This window comes from Canis lupus, chromosome 3 (assembly GCF_011100685.1).
Source record: "Canis lupus familiaris isolate Mischka breed German Shepherd chromosome 3, alternate assembly UU_Cfam_GSD_1.0, whole genome shotgun sequence".
NCBI classification, from domain to species: domain Eukaryota; kingdom Metazoa; phylum Chordata; class Mammalia; order Carnivora; family Canidae; genus Canis; species Canis lupus.
In genome coordinates, this window is record NC_049224.1 from 17,273,181 (window position 1) to 17,285,801 (window position 12,621).

The 12,621-nt window shown below is 40.4% G+C and overlaps 1 long non-coding RNA gene across 1 annotated transcript in view; it reads right to left on the reverse strand.

The window, feature by feature from the left end:
- LOC102151569 overlaps positions 1-12,621 on the reverse strand; it is a 503,105-nt gene that overhangs the window by 61,898 nt on the left and 428,586 nt on the right. The window contains exon 14 of the long non-coding RNA XR_005356708.1: positions 12,217-12,327. This is a non-coding gene — a long non-coding RNA (uncharacterized LOC102151569). The remainder of the gene's footprint in view (positions 1-12,216; positions 12,328-12,621) is intronic.

Here is a 12,621-nt window from a genome sequence, read left to right on the forward strand (position 1 = left end):
CATTGTTCTTTTTTTGGTCTCCAGAAATCCTGTAGTTTTTGTTTCTTTGTGCTTTTCATGTATTTTTCTGCAAAAAAAAATTGTTTTGAGTGTAGAATCCACAATTTTTATTCATTTATCTTTGTATATTTTTTATTAGAGTTCAATTTGCTAACATATAGTATAACACCCAGTGCTCATCCCATCAAGTGCCCCCTTCAGTGCCTGTCACCCAGTCACCCCATCCCCCCCACCCACCTCCCCTTCCACTCTCCCTTGTTCATTTCTCAGTTAGGAGTCTCTCATGGTTTGCCACCCTCGCTGATATTTCCCACTCATTTTCTCTCCTTTCCCCTTTATCCCTTTCACTATTTTTTATATTCCCCAAATGAATGAAACATATAATGTTTGTCCTTCTCCGATTGACTTACTTCACCCAGCATAACACCCTCCAGTTCCATCCACATTGAAGCAAATGGTGGGTATTCGTCGTTTCTGATGTCTGAGTAATATTCCATTGTATACATAGACCACATCTTCTCTATCCATTCATCTGTCGATAGACACCGAGGCTCCTTCCACAGTTTGGCTATTGTGGACATTGCTGCTGTGAACATTGGGGTGCAGGCGTCCTGCTGTTTCACTGCATCTGTGTCATTGGGGTAAATCCCAGCAGTGCAATTGCTGGTTCGCAGGGCAGGTCTATTTTTAACTCTTTGAGGAACCTCCACACAGTTTTCCAGAGTGGCTGCACCAGTTCACATTCCCACCAATAGTGCAAGAGGGTTCCCCTTTCTCCACATCTTCTCCAACATTTGTTGTTTCCTGTCTTGTTAATTTTTGCCATTCTCACTGGTGTGAGGTGGTATCTCATTGTGGTTTGGATTTGTATTTCCTTGATGGCAAGTGATGCGGAGCATTTTCTCATGTGCTTGTTGTCCATGTGTATGTCTTCTATGGTGAAATTTCTGTTCATGTCTTCTGCCCATTTCATGATTCGATTGTTTGTTTCTTTGCTGTTGAGTTTAATAAGTTCTTTATAGATCTTGGATACTAGCCCTTTTTCTGATATGTCATTTGCAAAAATCTTCTCCCATTCTATAGGTTGTTTTTTAGCTTTGATTGTTTCTTTTGCTGTGCAGAAGCTTTTTATCTTGATAAAGTACCAATAGTTTATTTTTTCTTTTGTTTCCCTTAGCTTCATGGATATATCTTGCAAGAAGTTGCTGTGGCCAAGGTCAAAAAGGGTGTTCTCTATGTTCTCCTCTAGGATTTTTTTTTAAGATTTTATTTATTCATGAGAGACAGAGAGAGAGAGAGAGAGAGAGAGAGGCAGAAGGAGAAACAGGCTTCATGCAGGGAGCCCAATGTGGGACTCGATCCTGGGTCTCCAGGATCAGGCCCTGGGCCAAAGGCGGCACTAAACTGGTGAGCCACCTGGACTGCCCCTCCTCTAGGATTTTGATGGACTCTTGTCTCATATTTAGATCTTTCATCCATTTTGAGTTTATCTTTATGTGTGGTGTAAGAGAATGCTCTAGTTTCATTCTTCTGCACGTGGCCGTCCAATTTCCCAGCACCATTTATTGAAGTGACTGTGCTTTTTCCAGTGGATAGTCTTTCTTTATTTATCAAATATTACTTGATCATAGAGCTGAGGGCCCATTTCTGGGTTCTCTATTCTGTTCCATAGATCTATGTGTCTGTTTTTGTGCCAGTACCACACTGTCTTAATGATCACAGCTTTGTAGTACAACCTGAAATCTGGCATTGTGATGCTCCGGCTCTGGTTTTCTTTCTCAATATTCCCCTGGCTATTTGGGGTCTTTTCTGATTCCACACAAATCTTAAGATTATTTTTCCAACTCTCTGAAGAAAGTCCATGGTATTTTGATAGGGATTGCATTGAATGTGTAAATTGCCCTGAGTAGTATAGACATTTTCACAATATTAATTCTTTCAATCCATGAGCATGGAATATTTTCCCATCTCTTTGTGTCTTCCTCAATTTCTTTCAGAAGTGTTCTGTAGTTTTTAAGGTATAGATCCTTTACCTCTTTGGTTAGGTTTATTCCTAGGTATCTTATGCTTTTGGGTGCAGTTGTAAATGGGATTGATTCCTTAATTGCTCTCTCTTCAGTCTCATTGTTAGTGTATAAAAATGCCACTGATTTCTGGGCATTGATTTTGTATCCCACCACATCGCTGAATTAGTGTATGAGTTCTAGCAATCTTGGGGTCGAGTCTTTCAGGTTTTCTATGTATAGTATCATGTTATCTGCGAAGAGGGAGCGTTTGACTTCTTTTTTGCCAATTTGAATGCCTTTTATTTCTTTTTGTTGTCTGATTGCTGAGGCTAGCTAGGACTTCTAGTAGTATGTTGAATGGCAGTGGGGAGAGTGGACATCCCTGTCTTGTTCCTGATCTTAGGGGAAAGGCTCCCAGTGCTTCCCCATTGAGAATGATATTTGCTGTGAGCTTTTTGTAGCTGGCTTTTAAGATGCTAGGGAATGTTCCCTCTATCCCTATACTCTGAAGTTTTGATCAGGAATGGATGCTGTATTTTGTCAAATGCTTTCTCTCCATCTATTGAGAGGATTATATGGTTCTTGTTTTTTCTCTTATTGATGTGATCTATCATGTTGATTGTTTTATGAGTGTTGAACGAACTTTGCATCTGGGGATAAATCCCACTTGGTCACAGTGAATAATCTTCTTCACCTACTGTTGGATCCTATTGGCTAGTATCTTCTTGAGAATTTTTGCATCTGTGTTCATCAGGGATATTGGTCTATAACTACCTTCTTGGTCGGGGTCTTTGTCTGGTTTTAGAATTAAGGTGATGCTGGCCTCATAAAAGGAGATTGGAAGTATTCCATCCCTCTATATGTTTCGGAACAGCTTTAATAGAATAGGTATTGTTTCTTCTTTAAACGTTTGATAGTTTCCCCTGGGAAGCCACCTGGCCCTGGACTTTTGTGTCTTGGGAGGTTTTCGATGACTGCTTCAATTTCCTCCCTGGTTATTGGCCTGTTTTCTATTTCTTCCTGTTCCAGTTTTGGTAATTTGTGGTTTTCCAGAAATGCATCCATTTCTTCTAGAGTGCCTAACTTGTTGGCATATAGCTGCTCATAATACATTTTTAAAATCATTTGTATTTCTTTGGTATTAGTTGTGATCTCTCCTCTTTCATTCATTATTTTATTAATTTGGGTCTTTTTTATTTTTAATAAGGCTGGCTAATGGTTTATCTGTCTTATTAATTCTTTCAAAGAACCAACTCCTGGTTTTGTTTATCTGTTCTACAGTTCTTCTGGTCTCTATTTCATTGAGTTCTGCTCGAATCTTTATTAACTCTCTTCTTCTGCTTGGTGTAGGTTTTACTTTGCAGTTCTTTCTCCAGTTCCTTTAGGTGCAATGTTACCTTGTGCATTTGAGTTTTTTCCAATTTTTTGAGGGATGCTTGCATTGCGATATATTTTCCTCTTAGGAGTGCTTTTGCTGTATCCCAAATATTTTGAATATTTGTATCTTCATTCTCATTAGTTTCCATGACTCTTTTTAATTCTTCTCTAATTTCCTGGTTAACCCATTCATCTTTTAGCAGCATGCTCTTTAACCTCTGCGTGTTTGAATTTCTTCCAAATTTCTTCTTGTGATTGAAGTCTAGTTTCAAAGCATTGTGGTCTTAAAATATGCAGGGGACAATCCCAATCTTTTGGTATCAGTTGTGACCTGATTTGTGACGAGTATGTGGTCTATTCTGGAGAAAGTTCCATGTGCACTTGAGAAGAATGTGTATTCAGTTGCGTTTAGATGTGAAGTTCTGTAAATATCTGTGAAATCCATCTGATCCAGTGTATCATTTAAAGCTCTTGTTTCTTTGGAGATGTTGTGCTTAGAATATCTGTCATTTGCAGAAAGTGCTGTGTTGAAGTCTCCCAGTATTAGTGTATGATTATCTAAGTATGTCTTTACTTTGGTTATTAATTGATTGATAGACTTGGCATTTCCCACATTAGGGGAATAAATATTCATGATCATTAGGTCTTCTTGTGGGATAGAGCCTTTAAGTATGTAATAGTGGCCCTTTTCATCTCCTACTATAGTCTTCGGATAAATGTTAATTTATCTCATGTGAATATTGCTACCCCAGCTTTCTTTTTAAAGACCATTTGAATGGCAAATGGTTCTCTAACCTTTCATTTTCAGGCTGGAGGTACCCTTAGGTCTCAAATAGTCTCTTGTAGACAGCAAATAATGGGTCTTGCTTTTAATCCAATCTGAAACCCTGTGTCTTTTGGATGGGATCATTTAGCCCATTCAGGTTCAGAGAATTTAGTGTCATCATAATACCTATTCAGTCCCTGTTTTTGTGGATTATTTCTTTGGGCTTCCCCTTTCTTTTACAGGGTCCCTCTTAATATTTCTTGCAGAGCTGGTTTGGTGGTCACATATTCTTTCAGTTTCTGCCTATCTTGGAAGCTCTTTATATCTCCTTCTATTCTGAATGAGAGCCTTGCTGGATAGAGTATTCTTGACTGCATTCTCATTTAGGACCCTAAATTCTCATTTAGGATCCTGAATATATCCTGCCAGCCCTTTCTGGTCTGCCAGGTCTCTATGGAGAGGTCTGCTGTTAATCTAATATTTCTCCCCATGTAAGTTAGGGATCTCTTGTGTCTCACTGCTTTCAGGATTTTCTCTTTATCTTTGGAATTTGCAAGTTTCACTATTAAATGTCAAGGTGTTGAACAGTTTTTATGGAATTTGGGGGGGACCTCTCTATCTCCTGGATCTGAATGTTTGTTTCCCTCCCCAAATTAGGGAAGTTCTCAGCTATGATTTGTTCAAATATGTTTTCTGGCCTCTGTCCCTCTCGGCGTTCTCTGGAATTCCAATTATATGTAGATTTTTCCTTCTGAGGCTATCATTTATTTCCCTTAACCTTTCCTATGGTCTTTTACTTGTTGTTCTCTTTTGTCCTCAGCTTCCTTCCTTGCCATCAACTTGTCTTCTATGTCACTCACTCTTTCTTCTACCTCATTAACCCTCATCATTAGGACCTCCAGTTTGGATTGCATCTCATTCAATTGATTTTTAATTTCAGCCTGATTAGATCTAAATCTGCAGTCATGAAGTCTCTTGATTCCTTTATGTTTTCTTCCAGAGCAACCAGTAGCTTTATAATTGTGCTTCTGAATTGGCTTTCTGACATTGAATTGTAATCCATATTCCATAATTCTGTGGCAGAGAGTACTGTTTCTGATTCTTTCTTTTGTGGTGCATTCTTCCTTCTAGTCATTTTGCTCAGTGCAGAGTAGCTGTATGAGCGACCTGAGTCAAGAATATCAACCACGACCTAAGTAAATTTCACCCTAGATGATTCTCACAAGGTCAGAGACCAGAAATTGAAAATGAAGATCAGAATGAAATAAAACAATAGGACCACTAAAGTGAAAAACAAATTTTAAAACAAAGTAGTAAAAAATAAAAGGCCAAGAATCCCAAAGAAGAAGAAAAAAAAAAATAAGAAAAAAGAAAGAAAAGAGAAAAAAGCAAAAGTAAAGAGAAAAAAAAGAGAAGAAAAAAAGGGAGGTACTGGGAGTTGGTGGTGTTGATGAAGTTGTAGTGGAGGGAGAATATTGTCTACCTGAGGGGTCCTAGAGGGTGATCCTCTTGGTTCTGAGTATATTAAGTTCTGTATGTTAGAAGATGCTCGGTCCCAAATTTTATAAGCTAGAAATACTTGTAGAAAGCCCCAACATTGACCATCCAAACCTTAAATGAGATAACAGAGGGGGGCAGAATGGGAATGAGGAATTTCACAGAAGGAATCAGCATGGTATACCACTTGGTTCTGGGTGCATGCTGGTCGTGTTTTAGAAGGTATTAATGTCTGCCCTTGTGGAACAAAATTAGGCAGAGAAAACAAGAATCACAAAACAAAAAAACAAGGCAAAAAAAAAATATCCCAAAATTAAGTTGAGTATGTTGAAGGGAATCTAGAAGTGGGAAATGTATCTAAGACCTATATTGGTAGAAATATGAAAGTCAAAAAGGAAGGAACTTAAATATGAAGAAGTGGTAAAATATTGTAGTTAAGGTGGGAAAAGAAAAAAAAGGAAATTTGCAGTCTGAAATAAAAATGAGTTGTACTGGAAAAAGGAAGAAAAAAAATAGGAGAGGTACCCTCTGGCTCTATATACTATTAATACCTCGACTTCCCCTGGAGCTTTCCAGCACTGCTTAGGTCAAGAACTTGCTCTTCCCCTGTCCTTCCAGGAGGTCTCTGGGGGAGGGGCTGCTGTGCTGATGTTCAGGTGTGTGCACCTTGGGAGCTGCCCTGCACCTTGCCAGGTGCTGGCTCAGTGGGAGCTGTTGACTCTGTGAGGCCCCTGTCCCCTGGCGGCCCCACTCGTCCCAGGCACAGGGTGACACAGAAGGAACCACCCCACTGGCAGCGGCCAGATCCCCAGCTCTGGAGTCAGCTCCCGCAGTAATTCCCCACAGCTCTGGGTCAGCAGGGGCCTGGGTGCTCCAGGGGCGGCGGGGGCAGGGGGTGGGGGGCGCTGACCTGCACAGCTCAGGGCGGCAGGAGCGTCCTCGCTGTCTTGTGTCCTCCCCGCCTCCCCTACCTCCCCACTCCCGGGGCAGGAGGATCCTTGCCGTCTGTGCCCTCCCTGCCCCGCACCTTCCCTGCCTCCTGAGGCAGGAGGGTCCTCCCAGCCTCTGCCCTCCCTGTCCTCAGCCCACCCTGGGGGGAAGCTCAGGATCCCAGCTGCCCCCCACACACACCCCACCCCGTGCCCTGGGATCCAGGCCCTGTGCTGCTGAACCCCATCCAGTGCCTCCTTTCCCGGGAGATTGGGGATCAGCCTCCCCAAGGATCAGGGCTCAGCCCCCTCCACCCGGAGCCCCCCCTACCCCAGGGATTGGGGCTCATCCCCCCTCCACCCGGAGCACCCCCCACTTCTCCCCGAGGCCCGGGGCCGCGCTCCAGCCCTTCACCGAGACCCCGCGGGGTGTGTGCGCTCCCCCCGGCGCCCTCCTCCCCTGGTGACCCCGGGACTGGAGGCGTCACCCCCTCCTGGGTCCCCCCATCTCCCCGCTGTGCACTTTCCCTCCGGGATGAATCCGGCAGATCGTTAAAGCCCCAGCATCTGGGGGGCTCTCCCGCCCGAGGCTCCCCCCAGGCCCGGCTCCTCGGCCCGCCCCCTCGATGCTGTTTCATTTCTCCTTCTCCGTCCCCGACCTCGTCAGAGGCGAAGGCCCTTCTCCGCTGCAGCTCCCGGTTCTCTGCTCACCTCCCAGGTGGAGCTCGTGGGTGCTCAGGGGGGTGGAAAGTTGCCCTGGGAGCTGGTGGGGCAGTGGGCTGAGCTTGTCCCGCCTTCCTTTTTCTGCAAAAATTAATACATGCACCCAAAGCCTCAGATAAAATTCCAGAAGAAAATAACCCAAAAGTCTTCTACTCCAATAAAAGTAACGTTAAAGACTACTGATTACTTTGGAGTCCTTTCTACATGCTAGCGTGAGGACACATGATGTGCACCTTCCATCCCTCCAGCCTACTGAAAGCATGCTAAAATATCTGTAGAAGAATGAACTCTGACATTAAGGGCCAAAAATATAAATACTACCGCCTCAAGCTTCACCTGCCTTTGTCTGTGATATTCTCATTTATTTGCCTCATAGGTGGACTCCTCTTTTCTGTGTTTTTCTAATTTTTCAAATTTCCTTGTCTGCTCACCTGCCTCCACAAATCAAGCTGTTTGTTGGACACGTTTGTGTCCAGCAGGAGAAGGTAAAACTGAGGAGTATTTCTGGGGTCCAGATACTTCAGCGGTAATTCACAAGCAATTGCAGAAGCCAACTGGATGCTGTTTGCACTGAAAATTCATCAGCAGTGCCACCTACCTCCGAGTGAGAAGCATCCCTCTCTGTCTTTTTGTGTTACATTTCACCAAGGGCTATCCCACAGCAAGGGGGCCTAGCTACCAACGATTTGTAGCAGTTCTAAACCACAGAGAGATCCATCTCTCAAGAACCTACAAATGTCAAAGAGATGGTGGGTCATGATGAGCTGTGCTGTCAGCAAGATGCTCCCCTCTGAAGTATAGACCCTACTCCAAGGTTCACTCTGTCTACCTGACTCTTTCTATGGTGAGCCTGTTCTCTAGGCACACATGGCAATTTCCAGCCTTGTTTTCTTTTGGATAGCCCTAATATGCCTGACAATCTACCTTTTCAAACATAATTGTAAAGAAAGACACAGTCTAACTTTAACGTCTCACAGAAATGGTTCAAGTACATCTCAATCTCATTGGGATATATCCACTCACACACACACACACACACACACACACACACACACTTGTATTAAACTTCATAATTTACATATGATTTATCATTCTTCAAGGCAGATAATTAGCTTTCTAAGAAAACATACCAACAATATTTTGATCGTTGCTTTTTAAATTATCATTAATATTGTTGTTGTTGATTGTGATTAGGAAACCTGCTGAAGCCTGAAATAAAGTAACTAAGAGTTCTACCTACATTCTTATTTGAACACCATATTCTATTTTTCTTATTTGAACACCATAACATGTGACACATATAGTTTACTTATACCCAATTAATGGTGTTATCTTTGTGCATCTTTTTTTTTAATTTATTATACATTCTTAAAAAGTCTGGTAAGACCAAAAAGCTGATAACTCAAGAAACTGGCAACAAAGAGAGACAGAGAAGGAGAAAGAGGGAGAATAATCATTGAGAAAAACATATAGTCCATCATATTTATGAACATATGAAGAACTCTGGCAAATATGGAACAATTATGTTTTGGAAACATGTATATAGTCAGGCAAGCTAGGGAGAGCCCAGTGGAAATGGGGTTTATCTGTCAACTGTCTTTATGAGAAAGGGGGTAGATCTTCTAAAATGCATATACTTGGCAGCCATTTTGCAATTGTTCCCCAAAATTTAGAAGTCCTATCGATGAACTCAAGAGTAATGTTCAATCTCACGGTTTAGAGATTTTTTCCAAAAAGAAAGATTTCCAATTTTTGATGGTAAAAGTATTATAAATCTGATTACACATTTGCCATCATTTACTCAATCATATGTGAATTGCACTGCCCTGATCATTCAGTATACCTAAAATAAATAATACACCATCCTCAACGTTGAACAATACTTTTTCCTCATGTGCTATAAAACACACTCTTATTTACACCTGTTTGCCTATACTATGCAAAAATACAGTCCACTTTAAGAGAAGAAGTTTAAGAGATGGTTTTAAGTGTTCACTTTCCATCTTCCATCAAAGTATTCTAAAGGTGTTGCCCTATTAGTATTTTTATAACCCAACAGCCGAAAAGTAAGCTCTTATATCTGCCCAGTTAATAAGGCTCTACAGAAATATATACTATTTCCCCCAATACAATCACAAAAACATATTTATGCAGCGCCTCATTTTAAACCGCCCACGATTGATTTCTCCACAGGGCTTGCTTGTCACAGCGCTTTGTTACCGTACCCACTACAGTACAGTATATCAGACAACTTTGCCTTGCATTGTCAATTAGAGAAAAAAAATAATAATAACCAAAGTAGTTTGCCTTCCAAATTCTTAGCTGCCCCAATGCTGAAAGCCAATGATGTGTAGAAAAGAAAAACCCTCATAACTCCTTGCCTGATAAATGAGTAGGGAGAGTTTGACAGATCAGAACGAGATGAAGCAGCCTAAAACATTTGGCACAATGTGCGTCTGGCATACAGAGACTGCCTGTCAAATGCCTATGACTCCATACAGCAGCTAGGGACCCTATGGAGCAGCAGATGGGCCATTAAGGTAGTATTAATGTAGATGCCATCAGTTTTCAGTTCTGACTGGGACATACTCTTTAGAACTATGAGCAGCTGCTGCCATTTATTGTGACAGCTTCCTGCTAACTTTTGCCAACTGGCACAATCTGACTCTTTGTACCTGAGCTATTAAATGTGTGACTTCCACCATTTTATTCCTCCAGAGAACGCTTTTAATAATCCTCTAAAGAAGGAATGAAGCATTTATCACCAAAGTGAATATACATACCATGCCGTTCTATTGTACCAGACTCCTGCCCAGTGTACTTTATAGACCTTATATTAATACATTCTTATTAAAACTAAGCATAGATCTTTTCATATATATGGAAATGCTAAATTGAAAATGATCACTCATACTTAAGCCTAAATCTTTCATGTAATATTGATGCACTTAACTATTAAGTAACTGGAACCTTTTATCTTTTGAAATATTATTTCCCCGATGAGCAAATGTTTCAAAAAGTCACGTGAAATGCAGTAGTAATAAATTAACAAACCAAAAGTAAGTGATTTCATGGCTCTCTAAATATAGGTAAATATTTTCATCTCCAAACGTTCAGACACACCTGGTGGTTTGCTAAATATGTGTACAGAAATTTTAGGTGTATGAATAGATTTAAAAGCTCTATATCTGAATAATGTCCTTACTAGAGATCATGAAGAATGCACTACAAACGATGGTAATTGTGTATTTATCACCTGCAGAATAATTTCCACAGAATATGCAACCAAACTATTGGCAGAAGCAGTACTCTGCTGCCTTCTTTTCATCCAGCTAGACTTCTAGGGATACATTGCATCATTTTTTATTATGTCGAACAAGAAAGCTCACAGTACAGCACAGCATACGGTTTGTCAGACAATAAAAACTGCAGCAAGTCATTATAAAAATGGCTGGCAGACATATTCATTATGCTGAGCTAACGTCTTTTCTGCATCAAATATCTCTACAATCTGACCAATAATCTATGTATGAGATTTCTAAACATATCTTACCCTCTCAATACTATATTTCATGGGAAGGTCTCTCTGTGCATTTATCCGTGCGTGCACACACACACAAACACACACACACACACCCCAATACACAAATAGTAGATCTTAAGGCCATTAAAATTCCAAAGTTCACTTCCTGTAATAATGAGCATACATCTACCAGAATGCATAATAGAGGAAAGTTGCAGAGCTTTTGACATTGATCACACAGCATTTGAGATGCTTTTATGATACACGAAAGAAAAAGTGTAGAAATAATGTTTAAGATGTCCCATGTTACATGTAAAGGAAACATGTGAAATAACGATGGTGCGAATAGACTAAAGAATAGTAAATAGCATCTCGACGTCAAGGCACTCTCAGTGACTCCCACGAATACATCCATGAACCAATCTATGACATTTGTCAGAATTTTAGAAGCTCCTTTTTAGTATCTGTGTGCACGTATGTGTGTGTGGATTTATAGGTGTTGACTTGCCTTTGCATATTATTTCTAAAGGAATTGCAAGGTCTTTACTTTCAGGAAACTCCAAAGAATGAACCATGATAACATGGAAATGGACCTAAAGAACGTGAGTGTGATTTTCAAGAATGCAAATGCAGGGATCCCTGGGTGGCGCAGCGGTTTGGCCGCCTGCCTTTGGCCCGGGGCGCGATCCTGGAGACCCGGGATCGAATCCCACGTCGGGCTCCCGGTGCATGGAGCCTGCTTCTCCCTCTGCCTGTGTCTCTGCCGCTCTCTCTCTCTCTCTCTCTGTGACTATCATAAATAAATAAAAATTAAAAAAAAAAAACCCTAAAAGAAAAAAAAGAATGCAAACGCAAACACACACATTCACACACAAAACAAAAACACCACACTAAAATTATTATGTTAAAACCTAACTATAAGAGCCTAACTATAAGAGACATGCTAAAATTTTGATTTATTAGTTAATTCTAGTAGTTATGTTGATCTATTTTAATTACATGGTTTATTATGGTTGTTATTGTTGTTTTAACATTTCAGCCTTCACATAGTATTATTCACATTATTCACACTTCACATAGTATTCTTTTTCACTTCACCAAAGAGCACTGAAATCATAATACCATATGAACTTGTTTTGAATGTTTAAATAGTAGTGGTCATAAGTGAATATTTTTTACAGTAGCTATCTCATACAAAGCTAAGTTAACAAAAAGGAATCGTCAAAAATCGGCAAAATCTAAAATGATTTTTGAAACTTCTCCAGTGCTTACTTTGACTTGGTATCAAATTAAAGATGCCATTCTATTGCCACTCTGATGTCATTTTGAAAATAACCTAATAATGCACCTGAAAAAATTTAATGTAAAAACATGAGCATTGTTCACATGTAGCACCTGTAGCAGTGTTTCCTTGGAAGAGCATTTACTTGGGCTTCCTCAAGGAAGGAGGACTGTCTTTCTTCATGGGCAAACCAAGGTCCAAGAGATGAAACTTCCAGAGTGTCTCTATTGGACAAAAACAAATAAATCCATTTAAAAAAAAAAGAGTCTGGAGATCAATTCTTTTTAGAGGAATTGAGAGTTTTACAATACCATGCTACTATAGTAAATCTAGAACTGATACCTGAGAATTATAGTACACATACATTTGCAAAGACACTGAATTCAAAAAGAGCTACACAAAGTTGACATTATTAGTCTTACTTTATCGAGTGGTGATTTTGTATTTTTAAAGATGTGTTTTAGATATGTTATTTTCAAGGAAAAATCTAAGTAAAATATTCTTACGAAAACCAAAGG